Raw genomic sequence first — 16,349 nt, forward strand, 5'->3', positions numbered from 1 at the left:
TGATGTGATGCTTTACAAACAATCATTGGAATCAAACTAAACTAAACATGCTATAGTATTTATTAATACAGCAGAAGGAAGTAGAGGAAAAAAGCACCCAGTGACTGTTTAAGGTTTAGGAGCTCCCATTTATCCAAAAGTGCAGTGAATGAGGATATAAGAAGCCCAGGGTTACTCAATTGTGGAGGAAACCCAAATTTAATTTAATAATGAACATCTTGGAGACAGAAGAACACAAGCATCACAAACATTGCCACTGCCAAGCAACAAGGTTAAAAAGAGCAATGTTTAACATCTGCTACTAGCTATCAGTCCATAATGAGATGTTGTTGTATACAGTGTAGGAAAGGCTGAACAGATGATCAGAGACAGGGAGCGAATTTGGCTCCACTCTGTTGGTTATGATGCTAAGGAATGGCTCAGGGTGCACATTATGGTTTGAGCTTTTTCCTGTAAACAACAATTAATTACAACAAAATAGACTTTCAAAATATGTAGTATTCAGTAGCAATAGTGGCCATTTATAATAACTAAACTATAAACAAGATGTATTCAGTAAAACACAGTGAGCCTTTTTTTTTTACATAATCTTTTATGGATTCTTTACTGGACTATTGTCACCTTGCTCTCATGCCCGAGTCTCTTTCATTCCCATACAAATGCACACGAATGCACACACATGCACACACATACACACAGCTGCCACACACATGCACACAGCTGCACACACACACAAACACATGCACACACATGCAAACTCACGCACACACTTGCACACATCTCCAAACACATACACACACATGCACACAGCTGCACACACATGCACACAGCTGCACACACATGCACACAGCTGCAAACACACATTCGTACATAATGCTTTCTGGGGACATTACACTGACTTACATGAATTTCCTGTGGACTAACCATAACCATAATTAATACTTACTTTAACCTAAGCCCAAACATAAACCTAAAATAATCCATATCCATATAATCCATATATGAATTGAATGTATATACAGATTTTAGTCCCCACAATGTGGTAAATACACACACACACACGCACGCACGCACACACACACACACACACACACACACACACACACACACACACACACACACACACACAGCCCCCTGCCACCATCCTCCATGCCACACGCACCCAAGGGGAGGACACATCCCTCATAGCACCCAGGAAATTAACTTGACATTTGATGCAGACAGAAAAATATATTTCAGCGGGGGTAGAAAAAACACAAAGTGTACAAAAGCAGAGATAGCATAAACCCATCCCTGGTGCACATACCCACCCCTCTCCCCCATAAGCTCAGGGACGCATTCGAGGGGATTTCAGTGATCTGCAATGCAGACACCACTGGGTGCCCACAGAAAAATGAGCTTCATCTTTTGCCTGTCTTTCTCCTTGTATGCTGTATGTCCCTCTTTGTTTCCATCTTTTATGATGCCGGCCTCCATTTCCAAAGCACCCCCCTCGCTCTCCTCATATTTGCAGCTTCCAGGTACAAATCAGGATACGCATCTACTAAGCCTTGTTGCAATGCTGCTCTAAAGCTTTTATGAATTGGCACAATGCGTCTGCAGAGCCATTAATTGTAATCTTCTAAAAACAATCAGATGAGTGCTGTGTGTTCAAGCCTACTGATTTGTTTGTATAATTTACATAAAGTGTCAAAATTGTTACAATTGATCAGGAATTGGTTTCAAAGTAGTCATCTTGACAAGAGGCTTCACACCAAGAGTCAGACAGCAATGAATACATGCTTCAGCCGCCATGAGCCACACAACATGTGGAGTCCGCCTCTATATCCCTAGCATTAGACATGCAGGAATGCTAACATCATTATGCACAATAGTGAGTGTCTGTCTGAGCCCTCCCCCTGCTAACATATTGTGTCTGCGCTTAGTCTGCTTGTGTGTCTGAAAGGGGTGGTGCTATTTAAAGAGGATATAAATTATACAAAAACTGTGCTTGTATTATTTTATGAATACTTAAAATGACATGGTATATATATATATATATATATATATATATATATATATATATATGTAAATAACACACACACACACACACACATATTTTTTTTAAATTAACTATTTTATTTATTCTCTCATAAATTTGCTTTATTATTTGCAGTGAGATTGTGGGTAAATTATGCATTTATTGTTACTTATTATAGCTGTTAGATGTGGGTTGTGAAGTAATACACAAATGGAAGTATTTCAAAGGCACTAGGAGTGTGTGTAGTCGGGCTGCTGCATATTCACTGGTGATGCGATCACAATATTCAGACTGTTCTGCTTGTGCCTAATGCACAAACCCTGACGCACACACCACCGGATATGAAAGCAGGTTTCCATTTAGACATTTAGCAATTTGCTAACACAACACACATCTCTGATACACATCTTCTGCCATCACATATGGTATATCATTTCTAAAGCTAAAAGTTGTTGATCTATGGCTACTTACTGTCTGACCATGTTGTATTCTGTCAAATTTGGAGCCATAAATAAGAGCATGTGATAACCTATAAAAACTAAACGCAATACACTAATTGGAAATATACTGAAACTTAATATTACATTTTCCGTTTTTACAATTAACCTTATGAAGTAATGTTTATAGTAAAACTGTGTGCATTTTTATTGGTAAACATTTTCCATATGCTGCCTTCCTTTGTTCTCTGCTCCTGTCTCAGTGCTAATGACACACAAATGTGTTAGCGCTCTTTAATCATGTAGACACATGGAGATGACTTCCTTAATGGCCAGGAGCTAGCTCTGCTCAAACACAAGGGTTGCAAGCAGCATTATAAATGTCTACTCCTGCTGTCAGACTGGTGAGCCGCTGTACAGCAAAATGAAGCTTGATCGAGTATTATGAGTTTAGCATCTACAACGAGGTGATGCTGGATTAACTGTACAGTTAAAATGCCCCTTCTACTGCTTCATTTGCAATCAATGATGCACGCAGTATTAATAAACTACAGTCTACCTTTGGTCAGCAAATATTATTTAGATTTCTTAGATGGGTTGTCAAAAGAGCCAATATCCAAAGGTGTGCTTATACAGAAGTGTAAATCCACACTATTATGTTAATCTTCATGCTTTATTAAACGTTACATGCGGCAGTCATGTCTAATGTGATTATGCTTTACAACTTGATTTGCTCTCAATGTAAATAATAGCATAATTTCCTATTGAAATTGCCATGAAATCACCTTCACCGGGCACAAAAAGAGCATACACAACACACACTCACCTTATATAGGAGCAGTAAAGGCCATCTTCATGTTGACTTCCCTCATTGTCCTTGTAACTACAGCATCATTCATTCATACTGCAACAAAAAACAATGGACAACGTTACATTCAATTACACTTATCAGTGCCTAGTCACCATTTTTTTCCCCATAATAATTCATATGAAAATACATTTGACTAGACTAGCATACTTTACAACAACACTTTAAGACTTATTTTTTGTGTTTAGGTACTTATTGTGGATAGTTGTCTATATGTGATGAAAAGGAAAGGTAAAATAGCAAATTCTTGTATTTGAGAGCTATATAGTATTGCAAATGATAGCTGTGTTCTTGAACTTGGTCACTTGTAACCCTCACATCATCTCAGTGAGGGCAGGTCAAAAGTCAGAGGCCAAGTCCATTTAAGGTCATTATAGAACCATGGTGACTTTGACCTCTCTCTCCAACGCGTCTGAATAAGAGCTTCAAATCTCCTTACTTCAACCATTGTCTCTCTCTCTTTTTTTAACTAACTAATTGCGTAACATTTTGAATATATACAAAATTGGTCAATTAAAACAATGTGCTTTAAAGGAGTGAAAACACCTGAAAAGGCCAGTTGGGTCCACATGAAAAAAACAACAAAAAACAAACAAAATATTGAATTTATTACATTTTTATTTCAGTGCTTAAATACATGAAGCCATCAACAACATAATGTATAATTTACAACAAAAAAAAACAATACAATGACTTATCCTGAAACTCTCCACTGTATTGTAGTGTGCAGCTTGTGGTTATGTGTGTGGCTTCTTTCATCCCTACGGCAGGCTTTAGGCTAACTATGTAGCATTCCCTCTGTCCAGACCCTTTGCGGCTTGTGGGGCTTTTCTCATCCCATGTCCTCTTCCCCTCTACCTCAGCACACCCCCATCACCCCACCCTTCACTCAAACACATACACACTTTACATCGGAAAAGGGGGGGTAACCAGCATTGCCGAGGATGAACCCCACTTGTCAAATCAACGGAGTAAAAATACCAGAAGGCAAATTACAGCCATGCATAGATATCCTATTTAAATATCAAGTAGAAACATGTGCCAGGCATTGATTAGAGAAATGCCCACACTGCCATTAAAAGCACCTACCATGGTTCAAAAAGATGTAGTCAAAGAACAAAAGCATTTTCTTCATAACAGGTTTGCCCTCAGCCCCGGTGGAGTTTGCTCAGTGCCTTACCACCTCTCGCTCCCCCATGCTGCCTGCCTGTCTGCCATCCTCTCCTGACAATCCATTAGGAAATGCCTGATTCAAAAACATGCAGCCGATTAATTATTCTCACTTCTGCAGCAAACTGGGGTGTACCACTGTAAGCACATGGGGAGGAGGGAGGGGAAAACCGAGATTAGATGCATCTTGTGTATGCAAAAAGGAATATGGCGAGCACTATCTGTGGACGTGCGGCTCACTTTTTCTCCACATAAAATTGTTCTGTTATAGAGACACAATTGATTCTATAAGAAAAAAAACACCTGACACACACACTGACAATTTAATCCCGTTTTCTAATAGTAAAATAGCTCGGGTGACATCCTTCTCTACATGCTGGTAAAACGGTGTTATTCGGTAAATGTACCTTATGTTAAAGTGAGGTTATGTTGTGCGGAATAATTCCTATTGAATAATTTCCTGCACATCCTACTTTATGCTCTGTCGCAAGAACACTTGAGGATGAAGGAAAATGCTAATGTCGTCTGAATCTGGCTGAACAATGTGTGTTGGTGTGCTGCACACTGAGACTGTGAGAAGCCAGAGGAATTGTGTACTTTCAGAATAATACAAATTTGATATCAATTAAATGTAAATCAAAAAGGTTTTTATTTGGTTTGTTTGGAGTTTTTGTTGCTTGTTTCTACCTGCAAATACGTAAAGTACGATTTACAATAGTACTGTAACATTAATCTAATTTTCTTTGTACTGTATAAATCAACACTTGAATTTCCCTGTCAAGGATGAATAAAGTATCCATTTATCTGTCTATTGATTACATATTTGCAGACCATCAATCTAATGCCAATCAACGCGTGAGAGGAGACTTGTATCTAAACTCAATGTGAGAAATGGGAACTCACAAATAGCGAACAATCGACATACATGTTAATTGGCGTCAGAATTAAAACGCTGAACAACGCGTGTTCTGTGGCGACTGTAATCGAGGAAATTAATGCATGCAAATTAAATTCTGAGCTTCCAAAGGAGCCGCTGACAGTCGGTGAATGAATGGCTTTCAGGGCTGGGCTTTCCTGTCTGTGTACAGCACCAACATTTGTATGCAATAATGTGAACGAGTGCATGTGTCTATGCCAGCGGACATTTTAGGTCTACCCTCCTCACACTGACTACTGCCAAACGCCTTAAGATGGTGGCACCTTGAGGCAGCGAGACACACTCCTCCCTTTCCCCCTTCTTCTACTTCAGGGCCCAACATAGGACAGGCCCACCTTCCTAACCCTGAGCCCCCCCTAATAAATATTTAATTCCCCCTTCTCTAATAAGGATATTAGACGAGTACACCCCAGCCAGGCACATATGCATGAGTCCTTTCTCATCAAATTTGCATAATAGAACCAGATGCTAATGCGAGTGTAGCACAGCTGCATGCTATGTGTGATGTTGCTGGTTCTCGGCTCCAGGAGCACATATAATTTAATTGCTGACCGGCATTTTAAAAATGATTCACTGCATTCAAAATGCTCTTAGGTTCAACATCTTTCAGTATGTCACCACACAACTCTCGTAAAAAGATTCTGGGGTATATCATACTGTGTCTCCCTTTACAATTAACAACAACATTTGACATATTAAATAAAGGCCCATTATGGTTTAGAAATCCTTTAAGAGGACATTATAAGCATGAAGATAAGTCAAGTGGCAATTGGTTAAAATTTAATAATAGGGAACAATGCAATGACAAAATAAATTATTTACACAATTTCATCTTCAAGTGAAATTCAAACTATTTCCAATACAATTATTGTCATTTATTTATAGGGTCTGGTATTTACATAATCGCAGCCGCAGAGCACTCATATCTCGCATAGCCCTTAAACATGTTGTGTAAAAAATGCATTTATGCACCTTGTGATTATACTCCGCGGCTGCTCAACAGTATCTAATCCTGCAGGCACATTTGAATTAAGTCGGCCGTTAGCATTTCCAAATGTGCCTTTACTGTAAGGTATTACATCCCATCAACATTGTATAAAAACACATATAATGATAATTAAATGTCTTTTACTGTACTGTACATACATACAAAAATATATATATTTATTTTACAATTTTCAAAAATCATATTTTGATTTGAGACATTGACATTTCTGGCTAGACCTTCACATCATCGCTTGTTCCAAGATGTGGTATTTATGAAAGCATAATTTAGAGACATTTTTACTTACTTACTTACTTTATGTGTATTTTATAACTAAATGGTTAATTTATAGAATGTCAAAAATTGTATAACATATTCATTTGTTCCAGTGCAAGCTTTGCAAATATCCTTTGTCTATAAATTATACTTTTTACTAAATACCATTAAAACAATCATTTGATCCTATTTTGCAATTTTGCTTCTTAGGCGTTGCTTGTTTTGAAGTTATAATTAATACTTTCATGTTTGACGGTCTGATGAAATGTTTCCATAAACGATAAAACCTTACTGTACTACAGTGCAAAGGGGTCTAGCAAGGTGATGTGCATATCCCCTGCAATGGGGGAGGACCATACAGCATGGCAGAGCACAGCATGCCCGCTGCTCTCCACAAGCAGCTCAAGTGGCCATGCATGATGTCATTAAAATGGGCTGAACCATGACATTCCTTTGTGGATTATTACAAAGTTATGGCTTGTAGCACTCTTATAAAAGGAGGATGAGTACAGCTCGTGAATAAGGATTACACTCATATACTGTACACTTTGGTTGTGTCTCTTGCTTGATCGCTTCCTAGATTTTTCCCAAGAAAATACAGCAGAAACTGAGCATTTGAAAACATATAAATGATTGTGAAATAAATATCACACTGTTATGTAAATTAAATGTACAGTAATATTAATCCCAGGGACTGCGTTTGCAAAGACAGATGCTGCCATGCGCGGAGTGATCTCACCTACGGTTGCCGTGGTAACACCAACCAGAGGGAACAGCTTCACTGTCAGTGCGCATGCGTCGTGTGTGTGACGGAGGCTAGAGGCAGGAGGGCCCGCAGGAATACACCTTGACCCAGGCTTTTTTAGGTTTATGTGTCACACGTCAGGTAAAATCCTGCACACTTTCAGTTGAGATAATCAATTCATTGGGGCTTTGTAGTTATGTGTATAGCCATACATATATGATAAAAAATTACAGCTATAGCTCAAACCCAAACTACATGTGTTTTGCAGCATATATAATGCAAACTACTACATTATAATATGGATGGATGCAGAAATGCGTTTCCACAGCACACCAATAACCCATATTCTGCTTTGAAGGTGTACAAAACAGACTCACAGCTGCTGATGTTGATTCCTTTTAGTGATGAGGAGCTAACACAGACTATAGGGGTCATCTGCTCATCAATGGATCATGGTGGCCTAGGCTTACTCCACAGCCATGAATGCACTGAATTCATTAGCCCCGGTGCACAGATGGTGTCTGGCTGCCTGTCTCAAGTTCAAGTTCATGTCCAGGAGACACGCAACACACACGAGTGCGTCCAACAGCACATAGTGAGACATACGTTAGACCCAGACATTCATTAACCCACTTCATCTACATGATGCATGACTTCTAATTGGTTACACAAAACTACGTAACACTTATGGAGGGTCAAACTCATGTCTTTGCTCCTAAACCAATTTGTTTCTCAGTTGAAAATATATATTTTCAGTCACAATAAATTCACTGTAAAGATTACGCATATATGTTTGTATCAATAGGATGTTCTAACTCACAATGCCAACAAAGACAGCATGCAAAGAAAACTTGCCTTTGGACCAGTCGTAATCAATGCACATATAATTCATATGGTCTCAGTCAGATTAGAGGTTTGCAGACAGTCCAATGAAACAATGAGAACATTTATTCCACTATGAACTTGTGTAAACCACACAAATATCTAAAAACTAACCAAAATCAATGCAAGTGAATTAATAGTCACTGTTGACATTACTGGAGATCATAAAAACAAATACAATTAAATCCAACTTAGTGTTGAAGTAAGTGAGTGAAGATCCCTGTGATATGCAACTGTTTGAAACAAGGGATGTTGTTCTTTCCTGGCAAAAGTCAATCTCAGCAAGTACTATTTTGATCTGACCCAGTACAATGATATTCTGCCACATCCAGACTTAGATGGATGGATGGATATAGCTATAAATTCAAGCAAATCAACAAAATTGTCCTAGCACAATACCACAATAAGTAATGACAATGAGAAATGTAAATCATCCGACAATGAAAGACTGCCTTTCCTATTGCAAAATCTCAGTAGGCTATTAGGTCTGGCAGTGATGAGGCTTAGGCCTATTTAAGAGGCCTAATCTACTATGAACATGTGTTAAGTGTCACATCATTGAAGTGAAAGGACAGAACTGTGTTTTCTCCCTGAATGAATCATTTTATCTTAATAATAATGTTCCAGATTATTTGTTTATAGTTGTGGAACTTCTTTCTCATTCTAGACAACTGTCAATGCTAACATCTGCTTTCACTTCATGGTCAAGTTCAAAAACAAACCATGCTCCGAGATGCCACACACTCAAAGCAACATTATCTTCCCAGAGCCTGCTGGGTCCCGCGCAGTGAAGCGCGTGGGGCCATGGACGGCAGATCTACATCACTTTAGTTTTAACATGATGAGCCAGAGTCCTCATTATGAGCACAATTGCTAAGACATTACGCATTCAGGACCGTTACTGGCCCTCCACAAAGTTTTTTTTCTCCTTCTGGGAGGAGGGGGGGGGGGGGGGGGGGCGTGCGCGTCGGCAGAAGCTGGGAAACGTCGCCTCTTTCTTTGGGGATGCAGATGAGTCTGGTGCACTTGACGTCTTTTCATGACCCCCTTGCCCTCCCATCCACCACTACACACACGCAGACACAGCCCCCACCCCGGGCCCTTAACGCCGTTGCTGTCTATCATATCGGCCCTGGGCATGGCATTGCCACTTGCCCCAACCGAGCGTGGGAATGGGATCGTCCAGTCGTTCACATATCCTGCACTGCGGTTAACGGAATCAATTAAGAAGGGCCGACCCCCCCACGTACACACACACACACACACACACACAGACACACTCCCTCCTCTCCTAACCCCACACTCTCTGTCCCTCTCCATCCCTCTCCCAGTTTTTGTCACTTAGACCTCGTCCTAATTATTACTGTTTGGATGCCAGCGCCGTTTCCTCGCCTAACGCGTTCATGCCTCACTCACTTACAAAACAATACAATTAAAGTAAGAATACACTAATAAATAGGAGGAGTGCGAAAAACACAATTATATGAATGTTAGAGCACCTTGGAATAATATGACTAATTCTGAGTTTTAGGGTCTAAACTGTAGGCTGGTAAAAATAGTCCTAATTGGTTTGAAAAAAGTTAGAACAGTTGCGCGAGTAATGTGCATATTGGCAGAAATATAACCTGAAATATAATCTTGAATAACATACCAAAAACAAACAGCAACACTGTGCACTATTGACAACATATCATTGGGCATCAGGTCCCGCAGGTCATTAGTAAAGTGTGAGCCATTAAGTTCTCGACGAGTTTAGAAGTGGTTTTTACTTTCGGTTATCTAGCTTTATGACGAGCAGAACACTCATACAGCTAGATAACCAAAGATAACAACCGACTTCACATTCATCTTTGTAGATCCACGCGTTTCCTCTTCGAATGAAGCTGATGTTGAAAAGCCAGCACTGTCCATTTGAAGTACAAATTTATAATCCTTATATTTTGCATATTCACCCTTGAGGGCCTCTAGACAAGAAGTGTTAACGCAGGTACAGAAGAACGACAATACTTGGGGGAAGTTATATATAATCCCAAAGTTAACGTCATATTCACCTGACATTAACCAATATTACTGAATTGGAGTAGGCCTTGAAAGCGCGGTAAGGTGCAGTCATCCTTGCACAGGGCCCTAATTTGCAATGCAAATAGCTTCAATCCCACAAAAGCCACAAAAGGCTCTTTCGCCTCTATTAAGTCGTCGTGGCAGGAGCAATAGATATCCTGTGAGGCTGGCGCAGGAGAAACACAGTAGAGAAAAAGAGACAGGGGAAATCCGGTTTCCTGTGGAAAGTGCAATAATGGCGTAAGGAATTACGGAGCAAATGTATCGGATTATGAAAACAGGATCTTGTTTTTTGGAAAAGGAGGCAAGGAGCATGAAGTTGTCCGTTCGTATCCTGAAGAGGAATGAAAGAGTCCGCAAGTGCAGGGAACACAGACGCTTGTTCTTTCGCTGTGAAAAAGTGTGGCAAAATAGGGGCCATCCCACAAGGAGAGACGGGTCTGGGGGTGGCCAAAATATGGACCAACCCCGGTGAGGTCAAAGGCCTCGGACCACGAGCATGTAGCGCTGGTGATGTCATAATAACCAATCGCGTATGCATCCTCCAATCCAGGCTCCATCTCCATCCGTCTCCCGGCGCGGTGGAATATGTCCGCCTCAGTGCGACGCGCTGCTACGCCACGCTGTCTCTCACAGACACGGACAGTTTACACATAGGCTAGAATTAAAGCGATTCGAGTGGTTTTAAAGAGATATGGTGCTGTGTTTGAGACATTAAGGCGCAACAAAAAGGCGCTTCTCCAGCTGCATAAAGTCTGTATCCCGTCAACGTTTGGTGTTTATCCTCACAACACGCGATCGGCTTGTCTCCCGCTTCCCATCGCAAAACGCACAGGGAAGACAGACTATTCTACTTTTGATTCCGCGATGAGATCCTTCCTCCCCATCCGCACCGGTTTGCCTCTGTGTGTGAGCCTCGGTCCCCCTCACGCAGCGCCCGTGCCGCGCTGCTAAAAGCCGTGTGCGTGTCCTGGAGGTTTGGCGTTCTTCACACCAGCGCGACGCCCAAGCTCTAACGCGTTCATACATGAGATCTTTGTACCCGAGTCAACAATAAGAGCCAGTGGGCATGTGGTGGGTCATGCGCACGAGCCTGCAGCTGCACCTTTAGCGCAACTTTTACTCGGACCATGGACCAATGTGCGCAGGCGGGACAAACACGTAAAGGTGATGCGTAATTGGCATGCACCTGCTCACACGTGTTGCACTAGAGTCAGATTAGGGTTTGTGCTGTTTAGTTCAAGGCTTGCGACAACTTTTTGATTAAGTTTACTCTAGTTTAATTTGTGGGAGGAGCCACCGTCAGCGCAAACAGGCTCAAGGCCGGTGCGTTATCAATTAGCTGCTAAACATACACTCAGGGCTGGGTTTTCACTCATCAATCTACAATTTGAAATAATGTGGTCCATGAGTCTCTATATCCATCTCAAAGTAGAAACTGTGTCTTCAGGCAGTGGAAATAGCACATATTTTACGCACAATCTGCTCATAGTAAAATTAAAGGAGAAATATGAGGGCCTTCAACGCACATGGAGCTTTTTAGGGCAATATAACAGAAACTGTGTTTTTTTTTTTTAACAATTGGGCATTCATTTGTTACACAGGAATCATTTTTTTTAAGTTTAGAGGTTATATAACGGCAAAAATAAAACTACATGTTATAGAGCTTTAAAGATTAAAGATGAGGTAAATCAGATAATTTTACTTAAATTGAAGCCTTTCCAGTTCTTTTTTGAATATTATTTAAAATCAGCTGTAAGATCATTGGCTATTTAAATGCAAAATATAAGCCATATACACTTCAAACATTTTACACGAGACATGTTATAGACAATTTCTTTTCACATCTCTATAGAGGCAAAATGCTTGGCTACATCCCCCTCCTCATGTTTGGGACAGAGAAACAAAAGCATTTACAAAAGTTGCACTTACTTTGTGGCTGTGTATCGGTTCACTGCGAGTCAAAAAAGCAAAAGAGCAAATCGAAATGGTTTCGAGTCACACATTGTCCTGTGTCCACTTGAGATACAACTCTGCTATCCCAGAAGTGTGTTCTGATGGAGGCCTGGGCATAAACGTGGCTTTAAAACTGCCACTAAGTCTGAGTGTGCAGCAGTGCTTCATCTGCTGTGCTCTAAAGCGTGAGCGTATCCCGAGCACACGGTACACGGCGAAGGGGAGGAGGGGGAGGAGAGAGGAGGAGAGAGACACAACTTTCCCATACTGCCACCACATATAAAGTGTTCAGGTTTCCCCCCCCTTGGGCTACTGGGTGGGACGAATAAGTGCAGGAGAGGAGGAAGGGGTGATGGTGAAGATGGGCAGGACGTCTAAAGTTTAGAAGCTGAGGGACGTGTGCAGAAATCCAAACAACTTTCTTCTGTTCTTTTGTTGCACTGCACGCACTGGAGCTGTATTGTTCATCACAGGGAAGACTCTTTTTGTGTTCAAGTTCTTCCAATCCCTCCATGTCTGTCCAACCAGAGTAGAGGTGCCAGTTGTGACATCGCTGATAGGAGTTATTAAATACTTTAACATAGACTGCAGAAAGAGTGATACATTTTCCCCCACACGCATTTTCCATGTCAAAATGTGCTTATTCGGATGTAGAATTTGCAGGAAAAAACAGCAATAGCAAATACCCCAAAAGTGAGCCATTGAGGCCTCTACATGTAATTGGGAGAAATTCTTTCACAGCTTCAAGCACTCCAGACAATGAAAAGAGTACTTTCTTTTAAGGGAATTATTGACAAATAAGATATAATCATAGCCTTTAGAAAGCCCAGCGATTAGGCTGTGTAAAATATTGCATATGTTATAGGCTAATAAACTAGGGTGAGAAGTAAATAGAAAAATACATAACGTCAAGCCAATAAACGAAATACGCACTCTCTTTCTCACGCCCTCTTTGCCTAATTGCGGGCGTTTCCATTAGAGTCGAGCGGATTCACGTTGTGCCTTAACAGCGAGGGCACGTTCGATGACGTAGACAAGCATATCAGCTACGTGCAGCCATATTTAAATACATCAAGGCAATTAGCGCATCAAAATATGCAAATCCCGCTTACTCCCGAGTCTGCACGGCCGCGGTCGGACTAATCTGCGCTCCAGACACTTCTGCGGGCTGCTCCGCGCTTTTCAGCCAGACACCGCGGTAGTTTTGTTTCTGTGTTTTTGATCAAGACAATAGGGAGATACGCCGGCGGGAAGAAGAGGATCGGCGGCTTCTGCGTGGAAAAGCGTCAATGCGTCGTTATGGTTCCGCTTCATCAAAACCTGCTCGGGTATTATTTAAAATATTGATGCATATTCAAAAGGGACATTAGCATACATCTTTATCGTGTCGTTTTGTTCATCCTGGCGTTGTTGCAGATGAGTGGGGAAACGCATGGTTCTGTGATTTAATTGACGGCAAAAATATAGCTTAACCACCACTAAAAATAACGGAGGTTGTTTCAAACTTTTTTCCAGTAGAAATGCGCAATTGATGTAGAACCGATGATGAGGCTCATGTAAATTGGTTTTGAATAGTCATGGGCGCGTGCATGGACAAAGAGCTGGTGACAGTGTTCACACAATAGATAGTGGCTGAGCAGGTAAGACTCGCGTTGAGGTGGTCTGCGCTTCGAGCACCAAACATGGGTTTTCTTTCAAACTAATGGCCAACTTGACTCCTGTGCACATTCGGGACAGAGACACATCCAGAAAACTCTGCGTCTCCTCATGTGCCCGACGTGCGCGCGCAAAGCGGTGCCACCAATGAGTGCGCGCGACCATTTAGAGAGAAAGAAATGTCCTTTATGATAGTCTCATCCAACTTATCACAGTAGATCGGTCTGGTTTCTTTTCAAATACAGTTGCCCACTTCATTTTATTACATAAAGTAACCCAAAAAGTTGCGTCTGAATCTCCACTTACCTGTGAATAAAATGAGGCAGCGGCTGTCACCTGGGTTTACGTGGCAGTAAACTCGCTAACTCATAATCTCATTTGGATGTGTTCCAGACAGCCACGTTTAATGCGACGCAGCCAAAGGAGGAGATGCAGTCCCCTATAGGCTACTCCCCTCGTCAATGAACCTTGCGCTGAGGCGGGTCGTGGCTCAACTCCAGTGGTCAGGCTGGTTGACGCGTAAAGATATTGTCGCTGCGAGAGCCACATGAGTCTGTCACTGCTCCACCAATGCTTGAACGCCTCACCCTGAAAACCACAAGTACTGTACTTGTGCAGTGCGCACGTGGTTTAAAAGGACACCATGAAAAAGAAAAGGCGCAATAAGACATGTTGTGGATACTTTCACGTGCGTTTACCAAGCTCATTATTCCTGTTGAAATGTAGTCTCAAAACTCGTTTAGACTTGGATGGTAATTAAAATACACATGGCAGTTTTAACAACTGGCCTTAAAGTGCGAGATTCATTCAAAACTATATGTTAACCATATTATTATTATCATTATCATCATCATCATTATTATTATTATTATTATTATTATTATTATTATTATTATTATTATTATTATTATTATTATTATTATTATTATTATTATTATTATTATTATTATTATTACTTTAAAATGAGTCTGGACTTGTTTTAGTATTGAACTTGTGAAATTCTCTGCTGAGTGACCATATGTTGCCATCTTGTGGTCAAAATGCAGAATGCAACAAAAACGATGCCAGGACCGATGTTTCAAGACCGCTTCCCTTGGATTCTTTACACACACATATCTAATAAATCCACAACTAAATACTTTGCTAATATATTTCAAGTCATTAGTTTTCGGGAAACATCTTATTTTTTTTTTGTCTTTGCAATAGTTTTTCTCTAAGCCTGACCTGATGGGCTCAGCTTTTCTCCAAAATGTTTTGTATTTTCTGAATTTACATAATTAATTGAATATTGATGTTTATTCACAAGTATTGTATTCATTCTCAAGTCTGTGGTCGACTTTACTTTCCACCGTAAGTCTTTATTTGTCATAAACATGTAAATGTATGTTTTTATACGCCTAGTGAATGTTTAATGTAGGCTATTTGAATGTTACCTATAATATAGTTTTTGAACAGGTTTTGTTTGCTAATCATACAGTGATTACTGACAACACCTCACGTAAAATCTCCCAATGAACGGAGCCGCAGCAGCGTGAGGCCTGAGGTTCAACTAAACCTTGGCAATTGAGAACGAAACGAGCGGAGACTACAGTGAAGTCTAGGCTCAGCCTACAATCTTAGAAAATAAAATAAATACATGTTTATTACGATTACTACGGGTAGTATACAAACATGCGACGCCCTGATTAAAAAAGAGCAGCAGTGTTAAATTATTTCTCACAGCTTCACAGATTTGCGCACATTGAAATGATGAATAAAGGTGCAAATAACCAGGTTTTATTTGGCCATCATATGCGCTTTTATATTTCCCAAGCAAGAAACTAATACTAATTATAACGGCATAGATTAAAACAAATATTTTCACTTTCTTAGGCATGGTGGTGGAACCACGGCAGATAATGGTATAATAATTTGGCTTATCCTGTTTTATAAACATAGTATTCATATTATAATACCATAAAATAATTCTTGCTTTTTGAATTTGCCAAAAAAACATCACTATTTTGTAAAGACCTGAGTTGCTGAAAACCTGACCTAATAATGTGGGTGTAAAAGAGCACCCTGTAGCAGTCGTGTAATGCAAAAACAGAACGAAGGAAAAAAGAAGAATGTGAAAGAACACGACAAAGGCATAACATTGGCTTGCTTTCAATAAAATAAAAAGCTTTTTCCCAATCATGAAAATGATACAGTGTTTGTGGTCTGTAGACTAGCATTACGCTCAAGGAGATGTGTGGGCCTCTACTCTTAATTTGATGTAGCCTCGAGACTTACGTCTGCGGCAGTATTCTTCATCACATTAATTATATTCAAATGGAGACGAGAAGAAACTCGGCTCGGGCAAAGGTGACGCCCC

The 16,349-nt window shown here is 40.5% G+C and overlaps 1 long non-coding RNA gene across 1 annotated transcript in view; it reads right to left on the reverse strand.

Annotated features, from left to right (window-relative positions):
* The window catches only part of LOC140347147 (uncharacterized), a 413,233-nt gene extending 400,595 nt beyond the window's left edge, over positions 1-12,638 (reverse strand). Inside the window, exons 1-2 of the long non-coding RNA XR_011924357.1 lie at positions 12,314-12,638; positions 3,284-3,361 (exon numbers count right to left, since the gene is read on the reverse strand). This is a non-coding gene — a long non-coding RNA (uncharacterized lncRNA). The remainder of the gene's footprint in view (positions 1-3,283; positions 3,362-12,313) is intronic.
* Positions 12,639-16,349: the final 3,711 nt, after the last annotated feature.

This window comes from Eucyclogobius newberryi, unplaced genomic scaffold (genome assembly GCF_026437365.1).
Source record: "Eucyclogobius newberryi isolate DKJ021-1_F unplaced genomic scaffold, fEucNew1.0.hap1 SCAF_6, whole genome shotgun sequence".
NCBI classification, from domain to species: Eukaryota; Metazoa; Chordata; class Actinopteri; order Gobiiformes; family Gobiidae; genus Eucyclogobius; species Eucyclogobius newberryi.